General features: G+C 37.0%; 1 non-coding gene across 1 annotated transcript; it reads left to right on the top strand.

The window, feature by feature from the left end:
- Positions 1–12,795: 12,795 nt before the first annotated feature.
- LOC138986603 (U6 spliceosomal RNA) lies at positions 12,796–12,901 on the top strand. The gene has a single exon (XR_011463407.1). It is a non-coding gene; the product is annotated as a U6 spliceosomal RNA (small nuclear RNA).
- Positions 12,902–18,268: the final 5,367 nt, after the last annotated feature.

The raw sequence follows: 18,268 nt of genomic DNA, 5'->3' as shown, positions 1-18,268 counted from the left end.
ATTGTACGTTCCTAATGTAGAGAAATACAGTGGTTTTGTATATTGACCTGCAACATTGCTTAACTCATTTATTCATTTGAATAGGTTTTTCTTTTCTTTTCCTCTCTTTTTTGAGATTCTTTAGTATTTTCTATATACAAGATTGTGTCATCTGCAAATGGAGTTAGTTTTGCTTCTTCCTTTTCAGTCTGCATGTCTATTATTTAATTTTCTTGCCTAATTGTCCTGGCTAGAAATTCCAGTACAATGTTCCATTGAAATGACAAAAGGGACATCCTTGTCTTGATCCTTACCTTAGGGGGATATCTTTTGGTCTTCCACTATCATGTACAATAGTACCTATGGGTACTTTTGTAGATATTCTCTATCAGATTGAGGAATCTCCTGCTTATAATGAGTTGGATGTTTGTTTGTTTGTTTTGTCATGAAAGTGTGTTGGATTTTGTCAAATGCTTTTCCATACCAGTTCAAAGGATCATGTAGTTTTGTCCTTTGTTTTATTAATACAGTATTTTACATTGATTAATTCTCATATTTAAAACAAACTTTCATTTCTTGGGGTAAATCCTACTTGGTTCTTGGTTGTGGTAAATAATCCTTTCTACATATCACTGGATTCCAATTTTCAGTTGCTAGGGGTTTTGTTTTGTTTTGTTTTGTTTTTTGAGGATTTTGTATCTACAGTCACAAGAGATATTCAGACCAGTTATTTTTTCCTGAGGTCACTTGCTTCCTGTCTGAAGAATTTTTCTGAGTATTTCTTATAAGGTAGGTCTGCTAGCAACAAATTCTCTCAGCTCTTGCTTATTTGGGAATGTTTTTATTTAGCTTTCATTCTTATAAGACAGCTTTACTGGATATATGATTACTGACTGACAGAATTTTTCTTTCAGCTCTTTGAATATATCATTCTACTCTCCCCTTCTACTTTCGATGCTTTTTGATTAGTAGTCACCTGTTCATCTTACTGGGGTTCCCTACATGTGAGGAGTCATTTTTCTCTTGCCGCTCTCAAGATTTTGTCTTTGTCTTTTAATATTTTTACCATGATGTGTCTTGGTATTGATTTCTGCATTTATTCTACTTGCAGTTCTTTGAGCTTCTTAGATTGTAGATTAATGTTTTCCGTCAAAACTCAGAAATTTTCAGCCATTATTTATTTGAATATTTTTCTGCTCCTTTTCTTCTCTCTTCTCCTTCTGATATTCTCTTTGTGCATATTTTGGGGCATTTAATGTTGTACACATCTCTGAGGCTCTGTTAACATTTCTTTATTCTTTTTTCTCTTTATTATGAAGACTGTATAATCTCTATTGATCTATTTTCAAGTTCACCATTTTTTTCTTCTGCTAGTTCAAGTCCACTCTTTGAAGCCTACTAGATCTCTTATAGTGAATTTTTAATTTTGTTATTATACTTTTAAACTCCAGAATTTTGATTTTTAAAACTAATTTATATTTTTAATGATATTTTCTTTTTATTGAAACATTGTCATCCAGCAAAAGAGACAAAGATGTATAGAACAGTCTTTTGGACTCGGTGGGAGAGGGCGAGGGTGGGAAGATTTGGGAGAATGGCATTGAAACATGTGTATTATCATATGTGAAATGAATCACCAGTCCAGGTTCAATGCATGATACAGGATTCTTGGGGCTGGTGCACTGGGATGACTGGTGCAGAGGGATGGGATGGGGAGGGAGGTGGGAGGAGGGTTCAGGATGGGGAACACATGTACACCCGTGGCGGATTCATGTCAATGTATGGCAAAACCAATACAATATTGTAATTAGCCTCCAATTAAAATAAATAAATTTATTTTAAAAGTTAAATTAAAACTTCAAAAAGAGAAACATTGTCATCACACCTTTCTTTAATTTTTTAAGTAAAGTTTTATATAATTCTTTAAATATGTTTACTATAATACCAATTCTGAAATATTCGTCTTCTCAACTGATATCTAGGCCCTCTCACTGGCAGTTTCAGTTTCTTCTTTTTTTCCCATGTATGGGAAAAACCCATGTATGAGTTATATTTCCTGTTTTCCCTTTTTTGCATGTCTAATTATAGCAGCTTTGTGTACTGACCCTCCCTTACTCAGGGTTTATTGTTGTTGTTTGCTTCTTTGTTTAGTGATATGGATAGACTATTTTAATGAAGTCTATTTCCCCTATAGTGTGCAGTTCCCCATTAATGTCATTTCTCAAAAAGCACAGCTTTGGGCATGCATGCAGTCACCCTGAGATGACAGTGGTTTTAGCAGAGATCTTTTTTTCTCTTTCTCTGATGTCTCTGTTAAGCTATCTACCTCTGCTGGTAACACACAGAGTTATTAGGAATCAGTAATTGCCAAGAAATTACCCTGCTGCTTTTGAGATTGCCCTGTGTCATATATTGCTCCTCAGTCCAATCCAATTAAATTTGTGCCCCTTTGTAGAGGTAGGTTTTGAGGCCAGCCTTTGAGTTTTGTTCTGACTACAGGAGGACTTTTCTTATTTCTTTCCCTCATTCTCTCTAGTAAATTGGTCTATGATTAGTTTTGCTTATTCTCATGAAGCTACTAGCCTCTTCTTTGCTTACTACCAAAATCTCCAGCATTTCAAAAGCACCCTTTGGCTTGAACTTCCCCATACTATGTTTCAATAAACTCAGTTCCCCTGGGGAGAGCATCAGAATTCACTGTTCTTATGGATCACCTTTCTCCCTGGGGAAAATATCTGTATCACTGCTCCAGAGCTGGAACTGGGATCAGCGGTCTGTTTCAGAATGAAACACCTACTTTACAAGCACAGTGTGTCTTGGCCTCTCTTGCTGTGGAAAATAGCCTATAAGTCAGCTGGAGTGAGGGTGACTGGGGACAAGTGTTTTTGACCTGACAGGCCTAGGTTGGAGCTTCCATACTATGATTTAGAGCTGGCTAGAGGAAGGGAGCCACAATCCTCTCAACCATGCTTAGATGAAACAGAGCTTCAAAATAGGTCTTGGGACAAGAAGAAATGCTGGTTGCCCACCCCTCCTGGGGAAAATCTTCATCTTCTTGGATGCATCTGTCTGCAGTGGAGCTTCTGTCATTGAACTTGAGATTCTCACTGTTTTTAAAACCAATATTTAGTAGATTTTATTGTATGTGCTGCCAACTGTATATCTTCTTTGGTGAAGAATCTGTTCAAGTCTTTGGCCCATTAAAAAAAAAAACCCTGAGTTCTTTGTTTATTATTAAGTTGAGAAAATTAGTTATATATTCTTTACTGAATATGTGATTTGCCAATATCTTCTCTCAACTGATTTTTTTTACAAAAGTACAAGGGCAATTCAATTGAGAACTGATAGGATTTTCGATAAATAGTGCTGGAGTAATTGGATATCTGTATGGGAAAAAGGCAAACCATGACCTCTACTTCACATCATACACACACACAAATGAAATGTGCAGCAAGATAAAGCTAGGTTTTCAGAATTGTGGCATGAGGTACTTGGCACATTACCTCTCCTCTTAATTCAGTATTTTTTATTGCTTTATAGTATTCCACTGAAAGGATATACCATTGTTTATTTATTTCATGGTATGTAAATAATACTCCAATAAAGCTGCTTTTAAAAAGTATGAACACAAATGCATTTACTAGTTTGGCTGAATCTCAAAAGCTATCTGTTGATTTAAAGAAGTCAAACAAAACAGTATATACTGAATGATTTCACATACTGAAATTCTAGAAAAGATTAAACTAACCAACAGTTACAGAAAACAGCAATAGCTTTGTAGCACTGGAAATTGACCATCATGAGGCCTGCAGCAATTTAGGGAAATTCTGTATCTTGATTGGGGTGGTGGTTATATGACTGTATATATCAGTGCTGATTCAACTGTAGACATAAAACAAAATTTTAGGTGATTGAAAAAACAAGGCAGCCCATATCCCAGACCCTCATAAAAATCAGAGAGCCCATCTTGCCTTCAATGATGAGAACCAGGGCTGCTTCATCTCTACTTGGTGTAAGACAAAACTCAGTTGAAGAATCTGGAGGCCACCTCAGAGACTCTGTCTTCTAGGGATGCAATGTAGACTAACCAATTCTTAGCCAGACTAACAAAGCCCTTCAAATTTATATTGGGTATTATTTACTCTGATGCCATCTAAATATATATACTGCCCATGTTCATAGAATAAATTCTAAAAAGCTTTTTTTTTTCCAATTTTATTTTATTTTTAAACTTTACATAATTGTATTAGTTTTGCCAAATATCAAAATGAATCCGCCACAGGTATACATGTGTTCCCCATCCCGAACCCTCCTCCCTCCTCCCTCCCCATACCATCCCTCTGGGCCGTCCCAGTGCACCAGCCCCAAGCATCCAGCATCGTGCATCGAACCTGGACTGGCAACTCGTTTCCTACATGATATTTTACATGTTTCATTGCCATTCTCCCAAATCTTTTTTTTTAACTCCTAGACATCAAATCTCTTTTTTTGAAAATGAATCAGTCTTGCTCTATTAAGATGCTAGGGTTAGAGGGAGGGAGGCACAACAGGGAGATATATATATATATATATATATATATATATATATATACATACATATATACATACACACACACACACATACTTATAGCTGATTCACTTTATCATACAGAAGAAACCAACACAACATTGTAAAGCAACTATCCTCCAAAAATGTTAGTATTCCTATTTTATACTCTGACATTATCAGGGCCCTGTACCTTATCAGTATCTGAGATTTTTCACCAACCTTTTAATGGCCATATTTTGCCTTAAGGGCATACAAGATATTTGAAAATACTTTTTACCTAACCCAATCACCTATAAAAAGGGCAATCAAGACTGAGTGATACTAAGATATAATTTAATAATTGGTTTTGTTTTTCAGAGAATATTTACCCTTTGAGACAGCAAACGGTTGTTTTAGGAGGAATAAAAAATGATTTAAAGACACATTGAGATTTAAAGACAAAATGAGAATTAAATGAGCAAATAGTATATTATTTATCATTTGTTATGATGAACATCATCCCTTATCATGGAATTTCAATACTGACATTCTCCCCTGAGGGATATGAGTTTTATTTCTAAGACCAGACTGGAATTATGGGTAAAGGCAACTTTCTTTTTCCCTTCTGATTCAATTTCTTAAATTTATGGAATCCTCTTTCCTTTTTTTTTCCTTTCCCTGATTATCAAAGTGGTAAGCATACAGTTTGGAAAATTTGGGAAGTATGGAGAAATATATAAAAAGAAATAAGTCACTTGTCATCTCTACAGCAAGAGGCCACAAGAAACAGTAGACATATGAAAGAAAGGCAGCATTATTTCCAGTTACTGAGAAATTAACTTTGTCCCTCCAACCCCAAATGATTGATCAGCTTAATGATAATAAGCTAACTTCATTTCCACCAGGATTTCATTGATACAGGGGCTTTTAGATGGAGCTGGTCATAAAAAGAGTGAACTACAGATGAAAAGGATTCTATGGCAAGTTTTAACTAGAGATCATAAAATAAAGTATTAGCGATGATGGTTCCAGGGACCAACCTCATTTAACTTCTAGTCTGTTTCTTGATCATATCCTGTTGGATGTGGTCAGTCCTATAAGTCCCAATCCCATAAGTCCTGCCTGCTAGGTACTAACAGGGATGGTGTGGGGAGGGAGGAGGGAGGAGGGTTCAGGATGGGGAACACGTGTATACTAATTAAATAATTTTCTATTAAAGAAAAAAAAAATAGAATACCGGAAAATTGAGACAACAATACAGAGTTCCCATAAAAAAAAAAAAGAAATTAAATTGCTGCATAACTAGGTATGAGTAACCATAAATTACTCAATCAATATCTTGATATTAGACATATGCATTGTCTCTAAGATATTGCTACAATAAATGACTGCCCTCAGCAAAAAAAAAAAAAAAAAGATTTTTTATGATAGTAATTTGGTGTTACAGGCAGGGATTCAGGAATATGACTTAACCCATGCAAAGGTCATAAAGGAAAGATAAACACAGGGTGCAAAGATAAATAGAAATTAAAACATTACTTTGTGATTAGTGGAGTTAGTGCCCAGTACTTTGGTACAGGGCTCTCTGTAAAGCTAGGTTTCAGTAAATAACCTCAGCTCAGGGTCCAAAAAGGACTTCACATTCTCCTGCCAAGTCTTAACCTTAGTAATTGACCATTGAATTGATAAGAACTCTTAACTACATGAAATATCAAGTGAAGGACACAGGAAAGCAAGATGGTTGGGCACCCAGGAGACTCTGGCTTAGGGTTTTAATATCTCTGAATGGCAAAAAAAAAAAAAAGCACTAAAGAGAAAGATCTTTTCATCCATAGTGACCAGCCTAAACACACTAGCAAACATAGCTCAAGGGATCCAATCAAATTACTAGGTCCTCTGGAGGGAGGTAGTAGAGGTGAGGAAGCTGTGATCCTTCTCTTTATTCTCACTTTGTGCTTAACTGTCACTGTGTGAGAAGAAACTGTACAATATGTGGATGCCCCCATAAGAGCATGGGAATCAGATGGTCCTAATTCTTTTATAGATGGAAATTTTCTCTAATTGGATCTTAAGAACACAAGTTTTAACAGGCTCACATTCTGTCTTCTTTTAGTATTACATTCATTGTAGTGGTCCCTCAAGTTTCTACATCCTTTCTAAGCTCCCCCCCTTTTTTTTCATTATCCATCATACATATTTAAAATACAGTTAACTTTTGAATAACACAGGTTTGAATTGCATGAGCTCATTTATATATGGTTTTTTAAAAATAAATATTTATCATGTACTATATAGTTTCCAAATCCTGAAAGATGATGCTGTGAAAGTGCTGCACTCAATATGCCAGCAAATTTGGAAAACTCAGCAGTGGCCACAGGACTGGAAAAGGTCCGTTTTCATTCCAATCCCAAAGAAAGGCAATGCCAAAGAATGCTCAAACTACCGCACAATTGCACTCATCTCACACGCTAGTAAAGTAATGCTCAAAATTCTCCAAGCCAGGCTTCAGCAATATGTGAACCATGAACTTCCTGATGTTCAAGCTGGTTTTAGAAAAGGCAGAGGAACCAGAGATCATTTTGCCAACATCCGCTGGATCATGGAAAAAGCAAGAGAGTTCCAGAAAAACATCTATTTCTGCTTCATTGACTATGCCAAAGCCTTTGACTGTGTGGATCACAAGAAACTGTGGAAAATTTTGAAAGAGATGGGAATACCAGACCACCTGATCTGCCTCGAGAAATTTGTATGCAGGTCAGGAAGCAACAGTTAGAACTGGACATGGAACAACAGACTGGTTCCAAATAGGAAAAGGAGTAAATGCTGGACTGGAAGAAACACAAGCTGGGATCAAGATTGCCGGGAGAAATATCAATAACCTCAGATATGCAGATGACACCACCTTTATGGCAGAAAGTGAAGAGGAACTAAAAAGCCTCTTGATGAAAGTGAAAGTGGAGAGTGAAAAAGTTGGCTTAAAGCTCAACATTCAGAAAATGAAGATCATGGCATCTGGTCCCATCACTTCATGGGAAATAGATGGGGAAACAGTGGAAACAGTGTCAGAATTTATTTTTCTGGGCTCCAAAATCACTGCAGATGGTGACTGCAGCCATGAAATTAAAAGATGCTTACTCCTTGGAAGGAAAGTTATGACCAACCTAGATAGCATATTGAAAAGCAGAGACATTACTTTGCCAACAAAGGCTCGTCTAGTCAAGGCTATGGTTTTTCCTGTGGTCATGTATGGATGTGAGAGTTGGACTGTGAAGAAGGCTGAGCACCGAAGAATTGATGCTTTTGAACTGTGGTGTTGGAGAAAACTCTTGAGAGTCCTTTGGATGGCAAGGAGATCCAACCAGTCCATTCTGAAGGAGATCAGCCCTGGGATTTCTTTGGAAGGAATGATGCTAAAGCTGAAACTCCAGTACTTTGGCCACCTCATGCGAAGAGTTGACTCATTGGAAAAGACTCTGGTGCTGGGAGGGATTGGGGACAAGAGAAGAAGGGGGACAACAGAGGATGAGATGGCTGGATGGCATCACTGACTCGATGGACATGAGTCTGAGTGAACTCCGGGAGTTGATGATGGACAGGGAGGCCTGGCTGCTGCGACTCATGGGGTCGCAAAGAGTCGGACATGACTGAATGACTGATCTGATCTGATCTGATATAGTACCTGATGGGCTTCCCAGGTGGCTCAGTGGGCAAAGAATCCACCTGCCAATGTAAGAGATGGTGATTTGATCCCTGGGTTGGGAAGATCCCTGGAGGAGGGCACGGCAACCTACTCCAGTATTCTTAACTGAAGAATCCCATGGACAGAGGAGCCTGGCAGGCTACAGTTCATGGGGTTGCAAAGAGTTGGACACGACTGAAGCAACTTAGCATGCATGCATGCATATAGTACATGATACAATCCAAGGGTGGTTGAATCCAAAGATGTAGAACCATGGATAAGGAATTGGTTCCAGCTGTAAATTTACATGTTTTTTTGACTGAGGGGAGTGTTGGTGCCCCTAAACCTTGTGTTGTTCAAGGGTCAACTGTATTTTCATTTTCATTTCCCTTTGACTCTTGTATTCTTAACAATCTCATCTACTTCCTGTTTGAGAAGGTGCATGCTAAGTCGCTTTAGTCATGTCCGACACTTTATGATCCCAGGTTCCTCTGTCCATGGAATTCTCTGTGCAAGAATACTGGAGTGGATTGCCATACCCTCCTCCAGTTATGAGAAGGTACTTTACATTTATAAAAGATAGCTCTCTGAGTGAAATGTATGGCCTAACAGTCTTCACAGTATCCATCTCTTGCTCATCTATATATACATCTCTGTCCCCAGCAAGATACCGAGGATTTTGCTCTATGTCACAGTGACTGTTGTTACCACTTTCTGCTCCAGGTTCCTTCAGACTACAAAACCTGCCTTTTAAGGAAGGTTCATCCCTTGTTCTCACAAATGACCCAATAAGGGAAGCACCCTCGACAAATTCCTAAACCAAAGGGGCTGCTGTTGGTAACTTCCAAAGGCACTCACCCACTCAGTGAGTACCAGTGTATCTGCTGTCATGTCTTCTTTCCTGAAACCTTGAGTTCCCTTTGGTTTTTAAATAACTTGTAGTATAACATTCTTTTGCACTCTACCCCCAGAAGTAGTAGCATATGCTTCTATTTCTATTTCCTTCTATTTCTCCCTGATTTATTTCTTAAGGTTCTGTACATTCCCTACCATGCATAATGATAACACTATTTGTGGGACCTTATTGTCTTTTGTCTTTCCTTTTCCTTCTCTTTCTTTTGTGTTTTAGACATTTGTTTTCTTAACATACTCCAGGCTTTACCTTAGGGGATTCCTCCCACAGTAAGAACTGTAAAGAAAAGAAGTTCTAGGGGCTTCCCTGGTGGAGTGATTAAGAGTGTGCCTCCCAGTGCAGGGGATACAGGTTCGATCCCTGCTCCAGGAAGAGCCCACATGCCATAGAGCAAGTAAGCCCATATGCCACAACTACCGAGCCAGCACTATTGAGCCCACAAGCCACAACTACTGAACCCAGCACCACAACTACTGAGCCCGTGCACCCTAGAGCCCATACTCTGCAATAAGAGAAGCCACTACAGTGAGAAGCCTATGAACTGCAACTAAGAGTAGTCCCCACTCACTGCAACTAGACAAAGCCTGGGTGCAACAATGAAGACCCAGCACAGCTAAAAATAAATAAATATTAAAAAGAAGAAAAGAAGTTCTAAGTCTGCAGAAAGCATTCATAGTTCAAATAAAACTACCTTATCCATCTTCACATCCATGAATAGAAGAATTTCTTTCAGCTGATATCTTTGCATCATTCCAATATCTAACCTACACCAGATCCATACATATTGAAATCCTAGTTTAGTGATTTCATCTTTTCTCCTCTTCCCTTAGAGCTCTAACTCTCTAAGTGTTATGGGCATCTTCCTCTTTGCTCCAAACTATACCTGCTTCCCCAATCACAAGTGGTGTCTCCTGAAATTCACTAAATAATGCCTGAAGTATCCTTTGCCACTCTTGTGGTCTTTCTCTCTTGATTTTTTTTTCCTGAATATTTTGTAATCTGTCATGAAAAGGACTATAATCTGCTCTTATTAATGACACTTTGTCTGTAATACTCAGAGGACTCATCAATAGTTTTCTGGGCCTGGGATAGTTTGTGGGAAGAGGAGGGGCAATGAGAGGTCATTCCAGTTTACTCTCATCTTTCTTTTTCTGTTAAATCTCTTTGACCTGAGTTATCTTCCTTGACCTAATAATAGAGCATATACCCTCCTTTTTCCTACTCTATACCAAAAAGCTTTTAGGCCTGGGGACATTTGGGGGGCGGGGTTATCCTTCTTTTCCTTTTCATGTAAGCCAAATTTGACCAAAGCCTTCTCAATCTTCATTTCCTGATAAACCTATGGTTTGCTTTCTGACATTTCTAAATCTAAAATGGTCTCCTAGGCTGTGATTCTCTGTTCATTTACAACACGCTGTACTTTCTCTGCCTGCTGCCAACGTCTTTAGGCTGTTGCTGTGCCAACCAGATTCTCAAAGCCAAGGCATTACTGCCACAGTGTCTTTTAGTGTATTGCTTTTTTGTTCTGACTTTTTCTTTTGAATTTTTGGTAATTTATTTCACTGTACCCTCCACCCCTGCAACCTTAATTGTAAAAGCTGCCATATTCTTCCATGTATTTAAGGCTTTCACACTTCTTGATTTGGTTTCTAACAAAGTCTACCATCCTTTGGGTCTTCGAAATCAACAACAAGGATCATGGTATACCTGAGGGATAGCCAGAATGGATTCACAAACTTATGAAACAGGAAAGAGAGCCTTAGAAGTATGGCTCTAAGTCACACAGAATAAGGTAAGCAGCAACATAATATGGGCAGATGGCACCAACTATAAACACTTAAAGGCCTAATTGTCTCCCACTAAAGTTCAGTTTACTGTCATGACAGAGGGACAGAATGAAAAAAGGGGGAAACAAACTATGGTATCCAAAATAATTCCATTGTATTAAAGAGAAAGGATATGTCCAAAGAAAAGACACATAAACTGTCACTGTTTGCAGATGACATGTTATTATACATAGAAAATCCTAAATATTCCACCAGAAAACTATTGGATATAATCAGTGAATTTGGTAAACTTGCAGGATACAAAACTAATGCATGAAATCTCTTGCATTCCTATACACTAACAAAAAGGCAGAAAGAGAAATTAAGGAAACAATCCCATTTACCATCACAACAACAACAAAAATGCCTAGGAATAAATCTACCTAAGGAAGCAAAAGATCTATACTTATAAAATTATAATACTCCAATGAAAGAAATCAAAGGGGACACAAATGGATGGAGAAATAAACCATGTTCTTGGACTGGAAGAATCAATATAGTGAAAATGAATATATTACCCAAAGAAATCTACAGATTAAATGTAATTCTTATCAAATTACCAATGGCATTCTTTACAGAATTAGAACAAATTTTTTTTTTTTTACAATTTGTATGGAAACACAAAAGACTCCAAGAGTCAAAGTACTCTTAAGAAAAATGGAGCAGGAAGAAACAGGCTCCCCAACTTCAAATTATACTAAAAAGCTATAGTAATCAAAACAGTATGGTACTGGCACAAAAACAGAAATATAAATCAATAGTACAGGATAGAAAGCCCAGAGATAAACCCATGTACCTATGGTCACCTAATCTATAACAAAGGAGGCAAGAATAAACAATGGAAAAAAGAGAGTATCTTCAATAAGTGGGGCTGTTAAATCTGGATAGCTACGTGTAAAAGAATGAAATTAGAACACTACCTAGCACCATACATAAAAATAAACTCAAAATGGATTAAAGACCTAAAAAGGCCTGCATAGTCAAAGCTATGGTTTTTCCAGTAGTCATGTACAGATGTGAGAGTTGGACCATAAAGAAGGCTGAGCACCAAGGAATTGATGCTTTCCCAAGAATTGATGCTTTCAAACTGTGGCTCTGGATAAGACTCTTGAGAGTCCCTTAGACTTCAAGGAGATCAAATCAGTCAATCCTAAAGGAAATCAACCCTGAATATTCACTGAAGGGACTGATGCTGAAGCTGAAGCTCCAATACTTTGGCCACCTGATGGGAAGAGATGACTCACTGGAAAAGATCCTGATGATGGGAAAGATTGAGGACAGGAGGAGAAGTGGGCAACAGAGGGTGAGATGGTTGGATGGTATCACTGACTCAGTGGACATGAGCATGAGCAAACTCCAGGAGATAGTGAAGGACAGAGAAGCCTGGCTTGCTGCAGTCCATGGGGTCACAAAGAGTCAGACATGACTTAGTGATTGAACAACAGCAACAACAACAAATGTAAGACCAGATACTATAAAACTCTTAGAGGAAAACATAGGAAAAACACTCTTTGACATAAATCACAGTAAGATCTTTTTTGAAGCACCTCCTGGAATAATGAAAATAAAAACAAAATAAATAAAAAAGGTCTATATAGTCAAAGCTATGGTTTTTCCAGTAGTCATGTACAGATGTCTGGTTTGACATAGCTTTCCTTCCAAGGAGCAAGCATCTTTTAATTTCATAGCTGCAGTCAACATCTGCAGTGATTTTGGAGCTGAAGAAAATAAAATCTGTCACTGTTTCCACATTTTCCCCTTATGTTTGCCATGACATGATGGGATGGATGCCATGATCTTAATTTTTTAAATGTTGAGTTTCAAGCCAGCTTTTCACTCTCCTCTTTCACCCTCATCAAGAGGGTCTTTAGTGTTCACTTTGGCAGCACAAATACTAAATTTGGAATGTACAGAGAAGATTAGCATGGCCCCTGTGCAAGGATGACACGCAAATTTCTGAAGCATTCCATATTTTTAGACATAGAGAACAGACTTGTGGACACAGCGTGGGGGAAGGAAAGGGTAGGATGAATGGAGAGAGTAGCATGGAAAAATATCTACTACCATATGTAAAGTAGATAGTCAGTGGGAATTTGCTATATGACTCAGGAAACTCAAACCAGGGCTCTGTGACAACCTAAGAGTGGTGGAATGGGGTGGAAAGTGGGAGGAAGTTTTAAGAGAGAGGGCACATATGTATACCTATGACTGATTCATGTTGGTGTATGGCAGAAACCAACACAATATTTTTAACCAAGTACCCTTCAATTAAAAATAAAAATTTAAAAAGAGACTCTTTAGTTCCTATTCACTTTTTGCCATTAGATTGGTAAGTAGGTAAGTGTTAGTCACTCAATGGTGTCCAACTCTTTGCAACCCCATGGACTGTAGCTCAGCAGGCTCTTCTGTCCAGCGTTCTCCAGGTGAGAATACTGGAGTGGGTTGCCTATGCTCTTCTCCAGGGGATCTTCCCAACCCAGGAATTGAACACATTCCTGTTCATTTTAGTTCACTGATTCCTAAGATGTTGATACTCAACCTTGCCATCTCCTGGTTGACTACATCCAATTTACGTTGATTCATGGGCCTAACATTTCAGTTTCTTAAGCAATATTGTTCTTTATAGCATCAGACTTTACTTTCACCACCAGACACATCCACAGTTGAGTGTTTTTCCCACTTTGGCCCAGCTGCTTCAGTCTTACTGGAGCTATTAGTAATTGTCCTTCACTCTTCCCCAGTAGCATATTGGACACCTTCTGACCTGGAGGGCTCACCTTCCAGTGTAATATCTTTTTGCTTTTCATACTATCCAAAGTGTTCTCCAGGCAAGAATACTAGAGTGGTTTCCTTCTCCAGTGAGCCATGTTTTGTCAGAACTCTTCGTTTTCAACCATCCATCTTGGGTGGCCCTGAGAAGCATGGTTCATAGCTTTTTTGAGTTACACAAGCCCCTTTGATATGATAAGGCTATGATTCATGAAATGGCTCAGCGGTAAAGAATCTGCCTGTCAATGTGACTCAGATTCAACCTCTGGGTTGGGAGGACCCCCTGGAGAATAAAATGACATCCCACTCAAGTATTCCTACCTGGGAAATCCCAGGGACAGAGGAGGTTGGCATCTACAGTTCATGGGGTGACACACACACACACATATGTACACAAATACGTGGCAAGTAAACAATATACTACTAAACTAGCAATGGATCAGTGACAAAATCAAAGAGAAAATCAGAAAACACCTATAGACAAATGGAAATGAAAATGTAATTTTCATTTATATTTGTAAATGAAAGCACAACAGTCCAAAATCTATGGGATTCAGCAAAAGCAATTCTAAGAGAAAAGTTTATAACAATACAATCTTACCTCAAGAAACAAGAAAAATCTCTAATAGATAATCTAACCTTACACCTAAAACAACTAGACAAAGAAGAACAAAAACAAACCTAAAGATAGTGAAAGAAAAGAAATCATAAAGATCAGAGCAGAAATGGATGTAATAGAGGCATAGAAAACAATTGCAAAGATCAATGAAACTAAAAGTTGCTTCATTAAAAAGACAAACATAATTTATAAACCTTTAGCCGGACTCATCAGGAAAAAAGGGAGAGGGCCCAAATCAATAAAATTAGAAACAAAAAAGCAGAAATTACAACTTGCACCACAAAAATACAAAACAACATAAGAAAGCAATTGTATGCCAATAAAATGGACAACCTGGAAGAAATGGACAAATTCTTAGAAAGATACAGTATCCCAAGACTGAACCAGGAAGAAACAGAAAATATGAAAAGACCAATCACAAGCACTGAATTGAAGCTGTGATGAAAAACTCCCCAAAAACCAAAGTCCAGGACCTGATGGCTTCACAGGTGAATTCTATGAAGCATTTAGAGAACTAACACCTATCCTTCTGGAACTGTTCCAAAATATTGCAGAGAAGGAAAACTTCCAAATGTATTCTGTGAGGCTACCATCATGCTGATACCAAAACTAGCCAAAGATGCCACACACAAAAGAAGAAAATTACAGGCCAATATCCCTGATGAACATAGATGCAAAAATCCTTTGCACATTACTAATGTTTTGAATCCAACAATACGTTAAAAAGACCATATACCATGATCAAGTAGGATTTATACCAGGGATGCAAGGATTTCTCAATATCCACAAATCAATCAATGTGGTACACTACATCAACAAGTTGAAAAATAAAAACCATTTAATCATCAAAAAGAATAAAGTACCTAGGAATAAACCTGCTGAAGAATACAAAAGACCCATACTCTGGAAACTGTAAGATGCTAATGAAAGTAATCGAATAAGACACAAACAGAGGGAAAGATATATCATATTCATGGATTGGAAGAATGAATATTTTCAAAATGACTATACTACCCAAGGCAATATAGAGAGTCAATGCAATGCCTATCAAATTGCTAATGGCATTTTTCACAGAACTAGAACAAAAATTTTTTAAATTTGTTTGGCGACACAACAGACCCTGAATGGCCAAAGCAATCTTGAGAAAGAAAAACAGAGTTAGAGAAATATAACTCAGCCATAAAAAGAATGAAGCAATACCACTTGCAGCAAATGGATACACCTAGGAAGTGTTATACCGAGCGAAGTAAACCAGACAGAAAGACAAACATTATATGACATGGCTTATGTGTGGAATCTAAAAAATTAATACAAACAAACAATTTATGAAACAGAAACAGACTCACAGACTTAGAGAACAAACTTGTGGTTGCTGGGGGAAGGGAAAGAGGGGAAGGGAGGGAGTTTGGGATGGACAGGTACACATTGCTACATTTAAAATGGATGACCAACAAGGGCCTACTGTATAACACAGGGAACTCTGCTCAATGCTAGGTGGCAGGCTGGATGGGTGGGGAGTTTGAGGGAGAATGGAAACATGCATATGCATGACTGAGTCTCTTTGTTGTTCGTCTGAAACTATCACAACATTGTTAATGGGCTATACTCCGATACAAAATAAAAAGTTTTAAAGAAAACTTATTTGTATATTTTACTATGAGTATTAACATATATTTTGTCCATTTTTCTTTCTTTTTGTTGGAGACTTTGGGATTCTAGTTACCCAACCTAGTTCCAGGCTCTTGACAGTGAATGTGCTGAGTCCTAACTGGAGTATTGGGGGATTCCCTTGCCCATTTTTCTATTAAGCGATTTTGGTAATTTCCCTTATTAACTATATATTAAGGAAATTGTTTGTTATATGTGTTACAAACTATTCCCCAGTTTCTCATGTGCCTTTTGATTTTATTTATAGCATTTTTCGCATGTAGGAAATAAAGCCCATGATTTTTATGTAGTCAAATTCATCAATCTTTTCTCTGGTAACTTCATTATTTTCCTTATTTTAAAAGTTTTTTTTATTAAATATAATGTACATAAAAGTGATTATTATCACATGTCATAAATGTAGTTCAGTGAATTTTTGTAAACTGAATACTTCCCTGTAACCAGCATCCAGATCAATAAATAGAACATGGACAGTATCCATGGTACTCCCACAGTCACTACCTGTTCCTTCCCACACAAGGTAGTAAATTAGTTTTATAAGGTTTCATTTTTTAATATAACATTCAAAAACTCCTTTTTAGGGAGAAGAGTGAATCCAGGAACCCATTTTATTTTTTAAAATGACTAGTTAGTTGTCCCAACACCATTTATTAAATAATAAATAAATAAATAATAATATAATATAATATAATTTATTATAATTAAATAATAAATAATAAAAAAAGGTAAATAGGAAATTTTACCTTTATCATATATCAATCTCTTTTATGTATTTGAACCTATTTCTAAACTCTTTTTTCCACTGATGTGACTATCTCTTCATGGTTTCTAGCAGAGGAATGACATAGTCTATGCTTTCAAAAGATCATTTTGGCTGCTGTGTGGAGAATGGACTGTATGGTGGGGTAGTGTGCAGGGTGCAAGTAGGGAGTAAGGATATTGTAGTAATCTAGGTGAGAGATAACAGTGGCTTAGAATAGGAAGTTAGAGCAGAATAGAGAAAAGTGGTCATAGATGAGGTAAGATTTGGGCATTTAATTCATATATCAGTACCACACAGCTCTTTTAATTTCTGTATCTTTATAATATACTTTAATATCTCATAAGACCAATTTCCTCCTCATTAGTATTTTTTCCAGAATTTTTCTTACTTTTCTTGATATGAGCTTTTCTTTATATTAGCTTAAGAATCAGTTTTTCAGTTTCAAAAAATTCTATTGTTGTCTTTAAAAGGTCAGATTAAACTTATATAGTAATAGATACAAGAAAGAACATCTTTGTACTATGAGTAGTTCCATCCAGTAACAGAAAATTGAAGACTCTGTGATTGTCAAAAGTATATAAAAGATTTCTTCATACAGATCTTTTAAGTTTCATATTTTTACGTCCTGAGGGTTTTTATTGTTGCCATTTGAAACTGGACATTATCTACCATTATATTTTTATTACCAGTTATTATCTCAAATACACAAAAGGACAAAAAATCAGACACCCATGTTTTTATTAGCTAGACTTAACTGAATGTTGACATTTTTTATACTTGCTTCAGATCATTTTAATCCTATTTTTAAATCGAATTATTATTGATCATAATGTGTTATATGTTACAGAGGGACAATATAGTGATTCACAATTTTAAAGGTTATATTCTATTTATAGTTATTATAAAATATTGGTTATATTCCTGGTGTTGTTCATCATATCCATGTAGCTTATTTTATGCCCAATAGTTTGTACCTCTTAATCCTTTATCCCTATATTGCTCCCCCCACTGCTTACTTCTCCCCACTGATAACCACTGGTTTGTACATATTTTCAATTTTACTGAATATGACTCACTTTCTGAATAGCAGTTAGTTCAGTGCACAAATATTTATTTACTCCACAATATGTGCCAGACGCTATTCTAGGAGCTGTGTTACAAGAGAGAACAAAGAAGACAAAATCTCCTGCATTCTGAAGAGTACATTGAAGTTGGGGGAGATAGACAAAACTGAAAATATCTAAAGAAAATACAGAATGTGTTATATCAGATAAATTAGAAAAAAATAAGACTGGGAAAGTGAATATAGAGTGCAATGGTGGTTAATCTTAATTGTTAACTTGGCTAGGCTATACTACCCAGTTTTTTAATAGAACTAACCTAGATGTTGCTGTGAAGGTATTTTACAGATGTGGTTAACATCTACAATTATTTGACTTAAAGATTACCCTAATTAATGTGGGGGCTTGCGTGTATGCTCAGTTGCTCAGTTCTGTATGAGAAAAGATGCAATAACAGAAATTC

This window comes from Bos mutus, chromosome X (genome assembly GCF_027580195.1).
Source record: "Bos mutus isolate GX-2022 chromosome X, NWIPB_WYAK_1.1, whole genome shotgun sequence".
NCBI classification, from domain to species: Eukaryota; Metazoa; Chordata; class Mammalia; order Artiodactyla; family Bovidae; genus Bos; species Bos mutus.
The sequence above is the reverse complement of the archived record's forward strand: the minus strand, read 5'-3'. Positions and strand labels throughout refer to the sequence as shown.